At 50.8% G+C, this 15,292-nt stretch overlaps 3 non-coding genes across 3 annotated transcripts; 1 reads left to right on the forward strand and 2 right to left on the reverse strand.

Moving 5' to 3' along the window:
• The first annotated feature begins 5,067 nt into the window (after positions 1-5,067).
• On the forward strand, positions 5,068-5,149 carry TRNAS-AGA. Its single transcript has one exon. It is a non-coding gene; the product is annotated as a tRNA-Ser (tRNA).
• A 1,534-nt stretch (positions 5,150-6,683) lies between these two features.
• TRNAI-UAU lies at positions 6,684-6,777 on the reverse strand. The gene is made up of 2 exons: positions 6,740-6,777; positions 6,684-6,719 (listed from the first exon to the last, which is right to left on the reverse strand). It is a non-coding gene; the product is annotated as a tRNA-Ile (tRNA).
• A 3,695-nt stretch (positions 6,778-10,472) lies between these two features.
• On the reverse strand, positions 10,473-10,545 carry TRNAF-GAA. Its single transcript has one exon. It is a non-coding gene; the product is annotated as a tRNA-Phe (tRNA).
• Between the last annotated feature and the right edge of the window lie 4,747 nt (positions 10,546-15,292).

Consider the following 15,292-nt stretch of genomic DNA (forward strand, 5'->3'; position numbering starts at 1 on the left):
AGTACTTGGAAAAGTTTTGTTCCTGTGACCACATGGCCTAATGGATAAGGTGTCTGACTTCGGATCACGTGATTGAGGGGTCGAGTCCCTTTGTGGTTGTGCAATTTTACCTTTGTGCTGAACGTCCTGCTCCCTTCAGGGCTGGAACCTCTTCTTGGCTGCTCAGGCCAATCCTCTGGCTTCAGCTAGAGCCCCGGGAAGGAGTTGGGGTTTGGGTGTCACAAAGGCTGGGGCATGAGCCCCAGGTGCTTCCAGTCTTGCCTTTGCCCTTCCTGACTTGCCAAAGAAAATGGGCGGCTGCCCGGGCTAGAGTGTAGAGCAGTTTCTCTTTTCCAATTGTGCCCCTGTCCCTGTGCTGGAGGGTACTTGCTAAATAGCACCTTGGGAGCCTGGGTGTTTCTCTGCTTCTCGCCAGCTGGGGAAAAGCCTCTTGGGGTAAAATCTCCTGCCCCACTGCCAAAGTGACCACCTTGAGTGGGAACGGTAAGAGGCCCCACCAGGGGGGGCTGGCCCTGCTTTCCTACCGTCTTTTGATGTTGGCCACAGAGCATCAGCAGCTGGTTGTGGGTGGTTTTCAGTGGGTGTTTGGCATGGCAGGGAGCAGGGAGCAGCCTGGCTCGGTGTCTCTGTGGCTGTCTGCTGGCCATGCATAGGCATGGTTCTCCCCTCCTCTTGCCCTACCCTTGGTTGCTCTGTGGCTTTTAAGCTTCCCTTGGAGATGTCAGCACCAGCCGCCTCTGCTCCAGGTGCCCAGAGGAGGAGAGGTGCTGGGCTCCAGCCTGGGACTCTGCCTCCCTCCTGCCTTTCCCTGACTATGAAACCTGGCCCTGACACTCCTTTCTTCAAGTGCCATGTGGGCAAGAGGAAAATGTGGTAGAAAGCACAAGGGCCAAACTTGTGGGCATCAGAAATCCCAAACACCCAGTCAAACCACAGCCACTTCTAGACCCCATTCCAACCAAAGACCTGGCTCCAGTGGGGATGAGTCACTCAGCACAAGGTAAACAACTCATTCTTAGACAGCTGGAGATAGGAAAGCACTTGGATCTCCAGGGATTTACCACAAGGTCCCACTCAGATTTGAACTCAGATTTCAGCATGCCAACCCTTACACCATGGGACCAGCTTGTGCTAGTTTCTCTGAACATTGGTGACCCTATCCTAGAGTACCAGGGTGGGAAGAGATCTCAGGAGGTCATCTAAGTCCAACCTCCTGCTCAAAGCAGGGCCAATCCACAGACAGATTTTTATCCCAGATCCCTAAATGGCCCTCTCAAGGACTGAGCTCACACACCTGGGTTTAGCAGGCCAATACTCAAACCACTGAGCTCTCCCTCCCTCACCGGGCCAGTTTCTGTAAGGGGACTGTTGGCCCTTTACTAAAACTTAGTGGGGGTTTTGGTTGGCTAGTTCCCAGTCCCAATAGAAGGGGGAAGGGTCAATGGGAAATCAGGACCCTGAGACTGACATGCCCCTGGGGCAATGGTCACCAACTGGTAGAGAACAAGTGAGAATTTGTTAATGGAGAAAAATTCCTGGTGATAATTGGCAAAGCTGTGGAGATTTTGAAAAGTTCCAATGAATTTACACATGAAGATACAAACAGAGAGACAAACACACAGAGATAGAATTAGAAAATCACACACTGCACAGACCGACACAGACATAAACAAAAACCAAACCCACACAGCACACAGAGCCATATACACATAAGGGAAAACCACACAAAACATAGAAAGAACAAATCCACACCAAAAAGTACAGCAAAATCCCACAACAAGAAAGCACAAAAACCACATTCCAAAAGAATACTAAGCAAAAAACCAATCTGCATGCAAAAGTCATACACACACCCACGCACACACACAAAACTATGCAAGGCATCCACCAAAATCACACAGGACCCACATACACATCAACATGACAGACAACAAAAAAACCCCAACATACAGAAAGCCAGGCAGGGTTTGAGTCTCACAGCGAAGAGGGTGAGCCCACAGGTGGTTTGGGGAGCAAAGACTGAGGGGGAGTCGGGGGCAGTGCTCTGGGCTCTGCCTGACCCCTCCTGACACAGGCGGCTGGTGGAGAGCAGAGCCTGGTAGATCTGTAGAATCTGCCCTGCTCTCTGTAAAGCAAGGGGACCTCGGTGTCTTCTGAGCTGGAATTGTATTTTCTGCAGGACAAAATGATTGGCAGAAGCCATTTGCTTAAAGGAAACTAGTGCTGTAGGTGAGGTTTGAACTCACAACCTCAGCATGACTCCACTCAGCACTGCTCTGTAAGTACTGGGCACTAACCCATTGCACCACTGTTTTCAGTAATTTGTCTCCATGTTTCATGGATGTATTAGCGGAGTGGGGGGGGGTTGCATTAGCTAAAACAAATCCATATTAAAGGCTGCAGGATGGCAGCAGCAGAGGTGGGGAGCCTCCTTCCATGTGATAGACCTGGTTCCCCCTTCCGTTGCTGAGGGGAAGGTTGGTGCTTTGAGCCCACCCGGTGCTGGAATGTCCCATGGGTGAGGTTAACGGGACTCTTGGGAAGGGAAGGGAAGTCTTTTCTATCCCTGCCTAGCTCCATTGGTCTCCTGTGGCCCTTTCGGCTCTCTGCTCCCCTGTTGGGGAGATGCAGAGACAAGCCCCCATCTGGGTGAGTCACCGAGAGGCTGTGTCCCATGGCGTGTGTGGGGGAGAGGGGGAGGGGTGGGATGGGGCTCAAGGGGAGAAGGTTGTGTGTGACAGTGGGGGGGGAGAGGGGGAGGGTGTGTTCCTTAGGATAGAAATGATGGAAAACACAGGGGCAGTGACAGTGAAGCCCCGTGTCTGAGTGTTATGACCCTGTGTGGTGCTGCCGTTCACCTTCCCCTCCTATGGGCTCAGCTTTCATTGAATCCAGCATTTTTTCACCTGTCATCACCACAGAGGTGTCCCACACGCCTCAGCTACCGAGTGTCCCTCTTAGAGATGCCGAGGACTGGAACTGATTTCAGCTGCTGGACAGCTCTGCTAGGTCTTTATTCATTTGCACAGGAAAATGCTGAGTGTTTAAACTCATTTCAAGCCCCCTGCCCCCATTCAGCGAACTCCTGAACATACTGGAGATGGGTCTGGAAATCGATTTTCATTCAAAAAAGTTTTTAAAGGGAATCACTTGGATTGGAACTAGGAACCCATTACCCTGCAGCGAAACATTCACCCACTGAGCTATACTCACAACAGAGAGTGTCCTGTATAGCCCAGAGCAGGAACAGTTTTTAACCTGGGGGGTTAGTGAACTTTCTCTCTATACAAACACCACAGCTTACAAACTCCCCACCCCCGCTCTGTGTCACCAGAGCACAACAGCAACTCTCCTTGGGGCACACACAGCTCCCCAGCTCCCTGCCCGTCAGTCTCTCCAGCATTGCTCCAATCCCTTAAAGCAGGGTCTCAACCACAATTTACGTTAGGGCCAGGGCCAGTCCTCCAGTCCTCCCAGTGGGCCAATAATGTCACTCATACTGCCCAGAACCCGCCCCCCAGAACTCCACCCTCCCTGGGAGGGAGTTTGGGTGGGGGGAGGAGGTCTGGGGTGCAGGCCCTGGGCTGGGGATTGGGGTGCAAGCTCTGGGGGGAGTTTGGGTGCAGAAGGGGTGAGAGGCTGGTCTCTGGGATGGAGTTTGGGTGCAGGGTGCAGGCTCTGGGCTGGGGCGGGGGTAGCGGGAACAGGAGGAGGGGTGGGGTTGCAGGCTCTGGGAGAGAGTTTGGGGGTGGGAGTATGTGGGGAGGGGATGGGGGTGCAGGCTCAGGAAGGGGGTCAGGAGTGTGGCGCTTACCTGGGGCTCCAAGGCGGGGCAGGCTGGGGGTCCTCCGCATGCTGCTACCCCCAGGCATCACCCCCACAGCGTCCCATTGGCCACAGGGGTGAAAAGGCAGGGGCAGCGCGCGGAGGCACAGACCCACTCTGCCCTGCCATGAAGAGGGGCCGGCAGCCACTGGAGCGAGCAGGCAGATGCTGCTCAGCTCTGCTGCACTGACGGGGCCCCTGGGGGGGGAGCGCCTGGGCACAGCAGGTGGGGCCAAGGGAGTGACCTGGTCCTAAAACTGCTGGCGCCCCACAGGCGAGACCTGGGAACCAGGACTGCCAGCCAGACAAACACCTTTAAGAGGTGGCGTCCCTCTCCCTGTCAAAAACTGATCTTCAGTTCAGTGACAGCCTGAATTGTTCCTTATCCCGGCTGCAAAATCTTTTGATGTACTTCTTCCTATCAGCAGTGTATTGTTTTCTCTGGAGTCTAGACCTTGACCAAGAAATTTGTACCTTGATAAAATAATCGACTGCCCCTGGTGAAGACAATGGACTTGACACCCACTGGGGTGTCCCTACACAGGTACAAGTACTAACAACAGTGGCTGCCTTTTAGCCATAGATTTTAATCATACCCGTTAAATCATTTCTCAGCCCGAGACCTTCACCCACATTCCATAGAGCATTGGGCCACCATGTGGACGTTTCATTTCTGACCTCAGTTTCACACAGAGACAAAATTTCCTTTGCACAGATCCATGAACAGCAAAATCTTCCTGTGTCTCTTGTCTGAGCCAGGGCATTCAATTCCAGTGACCCCTTCTCTCCTGCAATGGCAATGGTCAGACAGAGGGGACATGGCACCTGCATCCCTGCCAGGGAGATGTTGGCTCGGCTCTTTCTTTCCGCTGCTGTTGTTAGTCCATGAAACATCAAGGGTGGAATGCAAGGCTGAGTTCACGCACCAGCCCTCAGTGCCCCAGAGAAATCCTGCCCCCTGCTATTGGAAAGATGTGCTGGAGATTTGAATGGGAAAGGGACTGTCTGAATTGTCAGAGTGGGGAATGAACAACAATCTACAGCAATGTCGTTCACACAAACACACTCTCATCCTGCTCCAGCCGGAAGGGAAATGGGCAGGAATTCTCGCTGTTCAGCCAAGGACACACTTACACTGATGCGCAGCCGTGAGTGTGCTGGGGAAGCTGGTCTGAGCAAACAATTTGAAGTGACAATTCAGTGAGAACAAAATCATCATGCAGTGAAATGGGTGCATGTCAAGTAGTTGTGGCCGAGTGGTTAAGGCGATGGACTAGAAATCCATTGGGGTCTCCCTGCGCAGGTTCGAATCCTGCCAACTACGCAAGCACTGTGCTGTTGTTATTATTGCAGTCTTAGTGCCTGAGCATCCACAGTGCGAACTGGAGATAAATCTAGTTTCACTCTGTCTACACTTAAAATGCTGCTGTGGCACTGCTATAGCACTTTGGAGTAGACAGTGACTGGAGGGATTTTCCCATCCCTCTAATAGCTGCATGAACTGAACAATTCTTCCTTTTCTTTAGCACTAACTAACCCGGGATTAGGTCACCTTAACTCTATGAGTTTGTGTGGGGGGTCACACCCTGGGAGACATCGCTTTGCCAGTTCAGTGCCCAGCGTACACCAGCCCTTAGATCCCTCTGGGTATTTCAATGCAGGCACTGACCTGTGAGAGGAAAACATCAGCTCACAAACACAGAGACTGAATTTCCCACATTTAATCTCGCTGCACTTTCCAGAAAGTCACAAAATTCAATTCATTCTTCCTAGGACAGTGAAAAAATAAGTGACACTAAGTTTTTGGCTTGGTTAAATAAAATTAAGTGTTTAATTAATATAGTAAAAATCTGCACTGATTCCTCTAACTAACACCACAGCGTGAAATAGGAACAGAGACAAAGCTTGTCAGTGACGACTAATTTTACAAATGATCTTCCCATTAATTAATGTCCACGCTGCCCCCATTGGAGGTCTGGGCATCTCCAGTGTCATTGCTCTGCATTCACCTTCCCCTTAGAATTGTTATCGGACATTCGACTTCCTCTGCAGCATGGGGCATGTGTCACTTGCTGGAGGATTCCCTGCACCTTGAGGTCTTTAAGCCACGATTTGAGGCCTTCAATAACTCAGACATAGGTCAGGGGTTTGTTACAGGAGTTTGTGGGTGAGATTCTGTGGCCTGCATTGTGCAGAAGGTCAGACTAGATTATCATAATGGTCCCTTCTGACCTTAAGTCTATGAATCTATTCCCAAATTTGGAAAATAGTGCAGTTCAGAATGTGAATAGTGACCCCATCTCCTTCCTGCACCTGCTCTACATTGCTCCACAGCATCTTCTCCCCGTGCAGAGTCATCCCAGCACGGCAGTGCAGCCGCCCAGGGTTCAGCAGGGGCCCCTGGCAAGGACCGTGGGTGCAGCTAATAGCCAGGCCTGGCCGTAGGCAGCTGTAAAAAAGCAACCCCCCCGCCTAGAAGTACAGAGACTGAATTCTCCAACTATAACATCATGACCCCCTGTAGAAAGCCACACGTGTCAGTTGTATTTTCACAGGGAGATGCAAAAATCAAGTGACACCAATTTTTAAGTTGAGTAAATAAAGTTGAGGAGATAGTTATTAACCTACCAAAAATATACTAAAGATCCCTCAACATAACACGTGAAGGTGAAATATGAACAGAGACAAACCTTGTCAGCAAAGGCTCATTTCCCAACCAATCCTCAAAATGACCTGTGCTCTAGAGAGGAGGTAATAAGTGAAGGGGGCATTTTTGACTCCTTAGTGTCCCTGGGCTGGAATTCTACATTCCACAGGGCCAAATGAGGGGGTGATGCCACTTGGTTAATGAAAACTAGTGTTCCAGGTGAGGCTTGAACTCACAACCTCAGCATAGCTCCTCTCAGCACTGCTCTATAAGTACTGTGCACTAACCCATTGTGCTACTGGAGCACCTGTTAATTGCTATTCTCCCACTTCCCTAGGTTGATAAAGCCAAGGAGTGACCCCAAAACATTCTCAGTGGGGTTGAGAGCAGGTAGCAACAAGTGTTGGTACTTGGTGAGGTGGATTCTTCTTAAGGCTTCCAGGCCGCATTTCACCCTTTTGTTCTTCCCTGTGTAATAACAGAGCTGGTTAAGACTCAATGGAGAGTCTTGCTGCAGACCAACAGATCTGAAATCACTGAGAACCAGCGCTAAGCATTAGTCCTGCTTTGGGACAGTGTCTCTCATGCAACAAACTGCCCAGTCTGCGCTAACAGCTGAAATCAGGGAGACCTGTGTGAAGTGCAGGGCCCCAGGGGTGCCTGAACAGGGGGGAACAACACCCCAGGACTTTTAAACATGGGAGGGCTCTGCCTTGCCCCTTTGTAATGACGGTAAGGGCGAGTGAGGGTGGGGAGGGGACGGAGAGCAGCGAGCGGGAGGAGGGGTCTGGGGGGAGGAGGCAGCGCAGGAGCGGGGCCTTGGGGAGAAGGGGTGGGGCAGAGGCGTGGAGTCGAGTAGCAGTGATGGGGCTACTGTTTGGGCTCTGGTGGCTGCTACTTTTAGGGAGCCTGCCCCGATCCTGGTGGGACCACAAGACATCCCAGAGGAGAGAGGGTGGCCAGCAGAGCGGTGACAGGGGGGAACGGCAAGCGGCCGGCAATGTGGCCAGACAGCGGAGGGAGAAAGGGGCTTTTCCCCCGGGAGGTGAGAGGTGAACTCTGGGTTTTCACTGACTCAGGCCAGCAGCTCTGGGAGAGGTGCAGTGAAGGGAGGGGCACATCCACAGAGCTTCTGGTGTCTGGATTTAGGAGTCCGAGGCAAAAGACCACTGCCCAGCGCACTGTGGGGGGGTGTTTTGCTCATAGTGTTGTGTTATGAATCCTCATTGTGGTGTTTTCCCAAGTTAATACAAGGTGATTTTCCTTCTATTTCTTAAAGTTTCTTTTCTACACTCAGTGCATGTGAGTGGGTAAAGTATCGCCTCTTAGAGGCACCCAGTGGCCAGGCTAGTTTCCCCAGGTTACTGGGTGGGGGCTTAGGCAGACTGTGTGTTGTATTGTTGAAGAGGAGCCCCAAGCACCCAAACAGGGAATTGTAACTTCAACCTTAAGAGTAAGAGCCAGAGGTGCTGCCAGCTGAGCTAGCCAGGCCGCCTAAACGTATTAACCCCTTTCACCGCAAGAGCAAAGACCGGGTACTTCTGTGCTTCTCAGCAGCTGGGAAAAAGCCTCTTGGGGGAAATGTCTCCTGTCCCACCGCCAAAAGGAGCCCATTGAGTGGGAACAGCCACTCGGGGGCTGGCCCTGCTTTCCAACCACCTTGTGATGCTGGCTGCAGAACGAATGCTGGTCTGTGAGTGGCCTTCAGTGGGGGTTTGGCATGGCAGGGAGCAGGTTGGCCGGGTGTCTCTGTGGCTGTCTGCTGGCCACGCATAGGCATGGTTCTCCCCTCCTCTTGCTCTGCTCTTGGTTGCTCTGTGGCTTTTAAGCCTTCCCTTGGAGCTGTCAGCACCAGCCGCCTCTGTTCCAGGTGCCCAGAGGAGGAGAGGTGTGCTGGGCTCCAGCCTGGGACTCTTCCTCCCCCCTGCCTAGCCCTGACTGTGAAGCCTGGCCCTGGCCCTGCTTCCTTTAAATGCCATGTGGGCAAGAGGAAGAGTGTGGCAGCTGCAGGGACCAAAGTTGTGGGCATCAGGTGAAGCAGCGAGAAACAACCATATGGTCAAACCACAGGACTCTCTAGCCAGACTGTTAAGTTCTAGGACCCCAGCCTATAGCCGCCAGCCCATTGAACCAGCCAGACCAAAGACCTATCTGCAGTGGGGATCAGTCACCCAGCGTGAGGGAAAAAACTCACTCTACTTCACCCTGAGAGAAGGTAGCCAAACACATTGAGCTCCAGGGATTTGTAGCAAAGCAACATATCTCCACAAGGTCCCACTGACATTTGAACTCAGATTCCAGGATTCAGAGTCCTGAGTGCTGCCCATTACACCATGGGACCTGCTGCCATTTCATTTTCTAGACCCCTGTGACTCTCAGCTGGCTGGTTTGCACTCTGCACCTATTGCTTCCCACCAGCGGCTTCCTCTCGCAGGACTCTCTCTCCTCCTCCAGCGACTGTGGTCCTCCACTACTGGATCCGTGGGTCCTGCCCTGAGACCCCACATGCCCCTGCTTTGTCTCCGTTCCCTGCAGGCTGCAAAAATGTCAGGGGAGGCTGCTCCTCCCTTCACTCGGTGCTTCCACTCATATTGGCCAGCTGCAGCCTCATCTCCTGGAACTCGGGCAGCTGTCGCTTGATCCGGTCGTACAGTCACACGCTGACTGGCTCCCCTGCCTGGATGCTCTTGTGGAAATCCCACAGGCGACGCTGCAGGACTCGGAACCACTGGTTTCTTTAATGTTGTGGTGTTTGCCCGACCGCCAAACAAAGCCGCCAACTCCTCCCTCACCGACTCCCACGAATCCCCCTGGTTACCATAGAACCCTCTGATGCTTTAACGTTCTGCCAACACCGCCAGGCCTCACCCCCTGCTCCTTTATCTTGCAAGCTCTGGATGTTCAGCTTCCAATATCCCCTGCTGTGGGTCAGCTAATTGCCCACTTTGAGCACATGGTGAGAGCTGCGTGATCCGAACTGTCCATTGGCACCACCCTGCACTGGGCTGTCGACGTGCTCTCCTTCACGGAAAACTGGTCAATGCGACTCCTGGCCTGTCCCCGCAGAAAGGTGTATCCCTTCTGCAGCTGGTGTGAGCTCGGGTCAGAGGAATAGGAGGCTACCACCCGCCCTCCACTGGTTCCACTGTGGAGAAACACGTTCTCTAAGCCAACCTCACTACAGACCTTCGCCAGGTAGTGCTCATCATAGAATAGTTTCCTCTGACCGTCAGGAAAACAGGACCAGCAGTCCTCAGGCTGGCTGCAACAATTGAAATCCCCACCCCCCCAACACCGTGCGGTCCAGAGGAAGGGTGTCAGTTCCTTCATAGAACTTTCCTTTTAAGCCTTAATTGGGGACCATACACACTAATATAGCCAGAACCAGTGCCATGGAGCACAAAGCGCACCAGTAATGCTCTCCCTGGTTGGCGCTCCAGCACCTTCTGTACTCGCACCATGAATGTGAAGAGCAAGACTCCAACCCCATCATTCTTCACTGGCCTGGAGGACCAGAGAGATGGGCCCTTCCACCAATCACCATCAAGCTGCTCTAGAGTTGTTAATGTGTATTTCCTGAACACCCACCCTGTCCAAGTCCAGCTGCTCCAAGGCACTGAACATCAAGCATCTCCTCCTGGGCCCCCAAATCCCTGCCACTTTCCACATGGCCACTTTTACAGATGCCCCTTCCAGGGCACTGCCCTCACTCTGCTCCACAGAGGAGTTTTCATCCCCTATTCCTGCCTGTCACTGCCCAGCAGCCCTCTGGCACCATTCCTGAGGGCCACCCTGCCTCACTCTCTTCCCGCCATATTGGGTAAACCAATAAGTCATGTAGGAGAGACAGCTCCTGTCCCTCATTGTTAAAGGTGAGGCCAGCAGCACACAGTTTTTTTTCCTTATTGCAGAGCCCAAGCTCAGGGAGTCATCTTGAGTGCAGGCACCGCTGTGCTCCCAGAATACAAGACCCCACTGTACAAAGAGGGATGAAAGGGCCTGCCAAAGACTGGGATTGAACCAGCAACCTTTAGATCTTCAATCTAACACTCTCCCAACTGAGCTACTTTGGCAGCTGTAGGGCAGTATTTTGGCCTGTTGCTTCTCTTTCCGGCAGGTTTTTGCAGCAGTTGCACACAAAAAGGACGTCATTGGGAGCGGCCCATGAAGACAAGACTCGCTTTTGCCTGCCTTGCTCAGCTTGACTTGCTGCCTCACCCCGTTCCTGCCCTAGTGCCCGGGTTGACCTGGTGGCGGAAGGGGACTGGGGGCCAGTGGCGCGGGGAGGAAGTTGAGCTGGACCCTGAACTAGACTCCAACGCCTTAACCACTCAGCTATCACAGCTGTGAGCACAAAAGTGCCTCAATGCCAGAGAAACTGGTAAAGAATCACAATGCCCAGGCTTGAAGTCATCTGAACTACAGAATTCCCACCGCAAACCTGGCTCCCAAAGCACAGGGGGGATTGGGGGTTTGTTCTCTTTGCTTAGCCATGTGCAGTAGCTCATGCTCCAATGTGTCTGTTAGCCTATAAGGTGCCATAGGACTCTTTGCTGCTTTTACAGATCCAGACTAACACGGCCCCTCTGATACTCGTAGTGACACTCTCCAATGGATCCCCATCCTCCACGCACCGTGAGGTAGGTAGGAGCAGATCATTATTATCCCTACTTGAAAGAGGGAGAAGCTAAGGCTGAGAAAGGAGAATTGACTTGTCTTAGGTCACACAGCCAGTCAGTGGCAGAGTTGGGAATAGGACCCAAGAGCCCTGATTTTCAAACTAACCATCAGATCTTGAATTTCACACATTGAATGACCTGAATAAAGTGCTCTCGGATGAGCTCCAGACCAACAACAGTGCACAGTAATTATTCAGCAAGTATTTGAGGAGAACTGCAATGTTAGAGAGAATCATGAACTGATCAGAGACCATTAATGCAGCGAAGCAGCAAAATTTGTCAAACATATAACAGGTTATGACTTATTTCCTTGGTCTTAAAAGAGAACAACAAGGACCTGAGTCTCCTCCCTGTCAATAACCCCCTGCTCAGCCAATCAGGGTAGAGACAGGACGGGAGGCTGAGGGTTCTCACCAGAGAGCCCAAAGGATGGTCCAGGTCACTGGTGGGGATCACTGCCCGAGCACTATTTCAGCCCCACATTTTTGGGTGGACTTCCCTGAGTGGGAGCTGCAGAGCACTCCCCCGCAACACACACACACACACACCGCTCCTGGTGTTGGGAGGGGAACAGGTGAAAGGACAAAAGAAGCAAGAGACAAAGAGAAAGGAGGAAGGGATGGATGGAGGAAAAGGTGAAACAAAAAGGACAAACCCTAATAACCCCAGTGATTCTAAGGGACAAAATCCCAAGCGCGGAATAAAATTCTGCCACCTTAAGTTCGTGTTTTCCATGCCTATAATTCAACTGTCACCAGATGGATCAGACTGAACAGGTTTCAAACCTCGAGGAGGCTCTTACCTTCTAAACAGGGACGGCTGGTCTCTAGTAAAATCAGGCAAAGGGAAGGAGAAAACTCGAAAAAGGTTCCTCCTGGCGCTCACATCCATGAACCCGAATACTCCCTCAGTCCTCAAAGAGAGACCTGGAGAAAGAGACTTGCTGAAGCAAAGCCACAGGGGTCTCTGAGGTTTCCCTGGCCCCTCGCCCCTGTCCTGCCTGGCTGGTGTCAGCATCTCTCTGTGAGGTCACCACCTCCCCACCACCTTTGACCAATAGTCTGAGGTCCTGCAAAAGGCCTTTGTGATGTCACTGCCACACCCCTCCCTTGCTGTGCTAATGTCCTGCCCCTGGCCAGGCACTTTGGAGGTTTGAGCTACTCCCTGTGGATCACCCCACTCAAGGAGCATTCGTTCTAGGAAGCAAGCCGGCTAGACAGGAAAACATCAGACGCTGCTCCCAATGCTACATTCAGTTTTTCAGAAATTAGTCAACTTTATGGCCAGAAGAGACCATTAGAGCATCTAATCTGACCCCCTGCATATCACAGGCCTCCTGTATGACACAATAGCTACTTTTGGGGCAAACACATTCCAGAAAGGCATCTAGTCTTCATTACATTACATCAGGAGATGGAGAATCCACCACTTTCCTTGGTAGCTTGTTCCTGCGGTGAATCATCCTCGCTGTTGAATATTTGTGTCTTATTTGTAATATGAATTTGTCTTTTTTCACCTTCCAGCCATTGGGTCTTGTTATGCCTTTCTCTGCTAGATTCAAGAGCCCTTTCATACCCAATCTTTTCTCTCCATTAAGGCCCGTCAATGCTTCAGTGAAGTCACCTTTCAATCTTCTTTTGATAAGCTAAACAGGTTGAGCTCGTTCAATAGCTCACTAGAAGGCATTTTTCTCCAGCCTTCAGAACATTTACTGGCTCTTTGGTCATCAGACTCCTGAACTGCAGCTGGATGTGGTTCTTGTTCTTCTGCACAGCACAGCTCCTGGAGAAGAGGGATCTGCAAATGTACATTCATATGATCCCTTTGTTTAATTGATGAAAACATAAATTGACACTTAGAGGATTGGAAGTGATTTCAGCGGATGGACAGCTTCGCTAAGTTTTTATGCATTTGGACAGTGAAATGTTGAGTGTTTACATTCATACCAAGCACCCCCGTATAGTGGAGCTCCTGAACATAATGGAGAATGGAAAGGAAAATGTTTTCCTTTTTTTTGAAAAAAGATAGAAGGTTATAAGAAAACACTGGGGCTTGAATCAAGGACTACTTGATCTGCAATCAAGCACTCTACCACTAAACTATACTCTCATGACGGCAAAAGTATGGACTCATGATCTCCAGCACGTTGAAGGACAGACCCTGCTTCATCGAGCTCCTTTGCCATTCCCAGACCACAGGTGGTTTTAAAAATGGTATTTGATTAAACTCCTTAAATGTGGCAAACACCACAGCTTGCGCACCCACCGATATAGCTTCTCCCACTGATATAGCTGCCACCTCTTGGGGAAGTGGATTAACTACACCCACAGGAAAACTCTCTCCCATCAGCATAGATCAGTGGTTCCCAAACTGTGAGTCAGGACCCCAAAGTGGGTCATAACCCTGTTTTAATGGGGTCGCCAGGGCTGGCATTAGACTTGTTGGGGCCTGGGGCTGAAGCCAAAAGTCTGAGCCCCACCACCCAGGGCTGAATCCCTCAAGCTCTGGTTTTGCCCTCCCGCAACTGGATAAGAGGGCACAGTGTGAAATGTTTGGGGAATCACTTCTATGCAGTCCAATAAAAGCTATTCCTCACCCACCTACCCCTCCATCAGGACTGACTAGGTATGTTCTGCTGCCCTTCACTCATGCAGGAAGGATAATAACATTTCATTCCACTCAATCCTAAAGTGATTTGTAACCCACCACCAGCCAAAACTGGTCATTTTGGGAAAGTGGCCCCATCATGCTGCATATCTAGGCAGAGTAGGTGTGTCTGTGCAAACACGGTCTGTTCCTGAAGTCTTTCCCCCAGCTCCTCACTAGATGTGACGGGGGAGCTCATTCAGCCTCTGCTTCTGCTTAGTATTTAAAAACTCCTTATTGTCCCTATCTCTGCTTGCCTTAGATTTCTCCTCCTGTCCTTTTCTTTATAGTTCTGATGAGGTGGCTGAGTGGTTCAGGTGGTGGACTGCTAATCCATTGTGCTTTGTATGCATGGGTTTGACACCCATTCTCATCGGATGCATTTAGTCTTCATCTATCCTTTATAGACAACCATCTCCCCCTTTGGTTCAATGACAGATCAAACAATGGTGCTTCTTGCAAACAAAAACCTTCTCAGAAACTCAGAAGTCCCTTGTTGTAAAGAAAATGTCTAAATCCCAGATTTCTAAAAAAAAAAATTCTCTTGTGCTGTATTTCTTAGTTTTAATCTCAAAAGGGAACATCCTCAACATCTCCCCCAAACACCCTGAGACCTCCCCAAATTATTAAAATATCCTCAACCTGAGCAAGGCCAAAACAGTGAACCAGAGCTAGTGTCTAGGCCAAGCTGTTCTGAAGGAGGCAACTCAAACATTTTCTCCCTGCTTCCCTTGGCAAGGTCTGACTGAGAAAACAAAATTCCCCAGACTGAAAATTTTCTGCTGAAACACCCATACTAGTCTGTTTGGGGACTTTGATTTGAACGTATTATTATTATTCTCTTCTGATTTATCTCAGTTCAGTGTTTGTCCTCCAGATGTGTTTACAGGTATTGAGGTGTGGGGGAGAGAGACCAATTCATAATGTCTCTATCCCCCTTTCATAGTTTCTTCCAACTTGCTAGGAAGCTCCTTTGCTACGATGTGAGTCAAGCAGTGTCCATTGTCTCTGTGCTATCTCGGAGAAGCCTGCATTGTACACGGTTCCTGGGATAGTCCTTGGGAGTGTGGATCCCTTCAATGGGCCAGCAGCGAGTCTGGCTCTTCCATTGTCACACCCGAAAGGCTGGTGGGGGGCATTTCCCAACATCATAACATATCTCAGTAACACACACAGAGCAAAACTTCATAACTTCCCAACCAATGCGAGCACACACAATCCAACACGATATTAATGTTCAACAGATCAAGACTTTTGAAATGATACCTCACCAGGCAGACTTTGTACAAACCATGTCATCATTATATGAGAGTGGTGAATATGGGGCTTCCAGGTGCTGCTCTGAGCACAGCGTGCCACCCCTGGGCTTACACTGCAATGGAGACGTACCCTTAGAGTCCATCTCTCCTGGGATAAAGATGGCAGCATGGCTGGCCTGGGTCATCTGACTTGGGCTCATGGAGCTAAAGCTGAGGGCCTAAAAACTATGGTGCAG

The sequence above is a fragment of the Mauremys mutica genome, unplaced genomic scaffold, assembly GCF_020497125.1.
Source record: "Mauremys mutica isolate MM-2020 ecotype Southern unplaced genomic scaffold, ASM2049712v1 Super-Scaffold_100248, whole genome shotgun sequence".
Classification (NCBI taxonomy): domain Eukaryota; kingdom Metazoa; phylum Chordata; order Testudines; family Geoemydidae; genus Mauremys; species Mauremys mutica.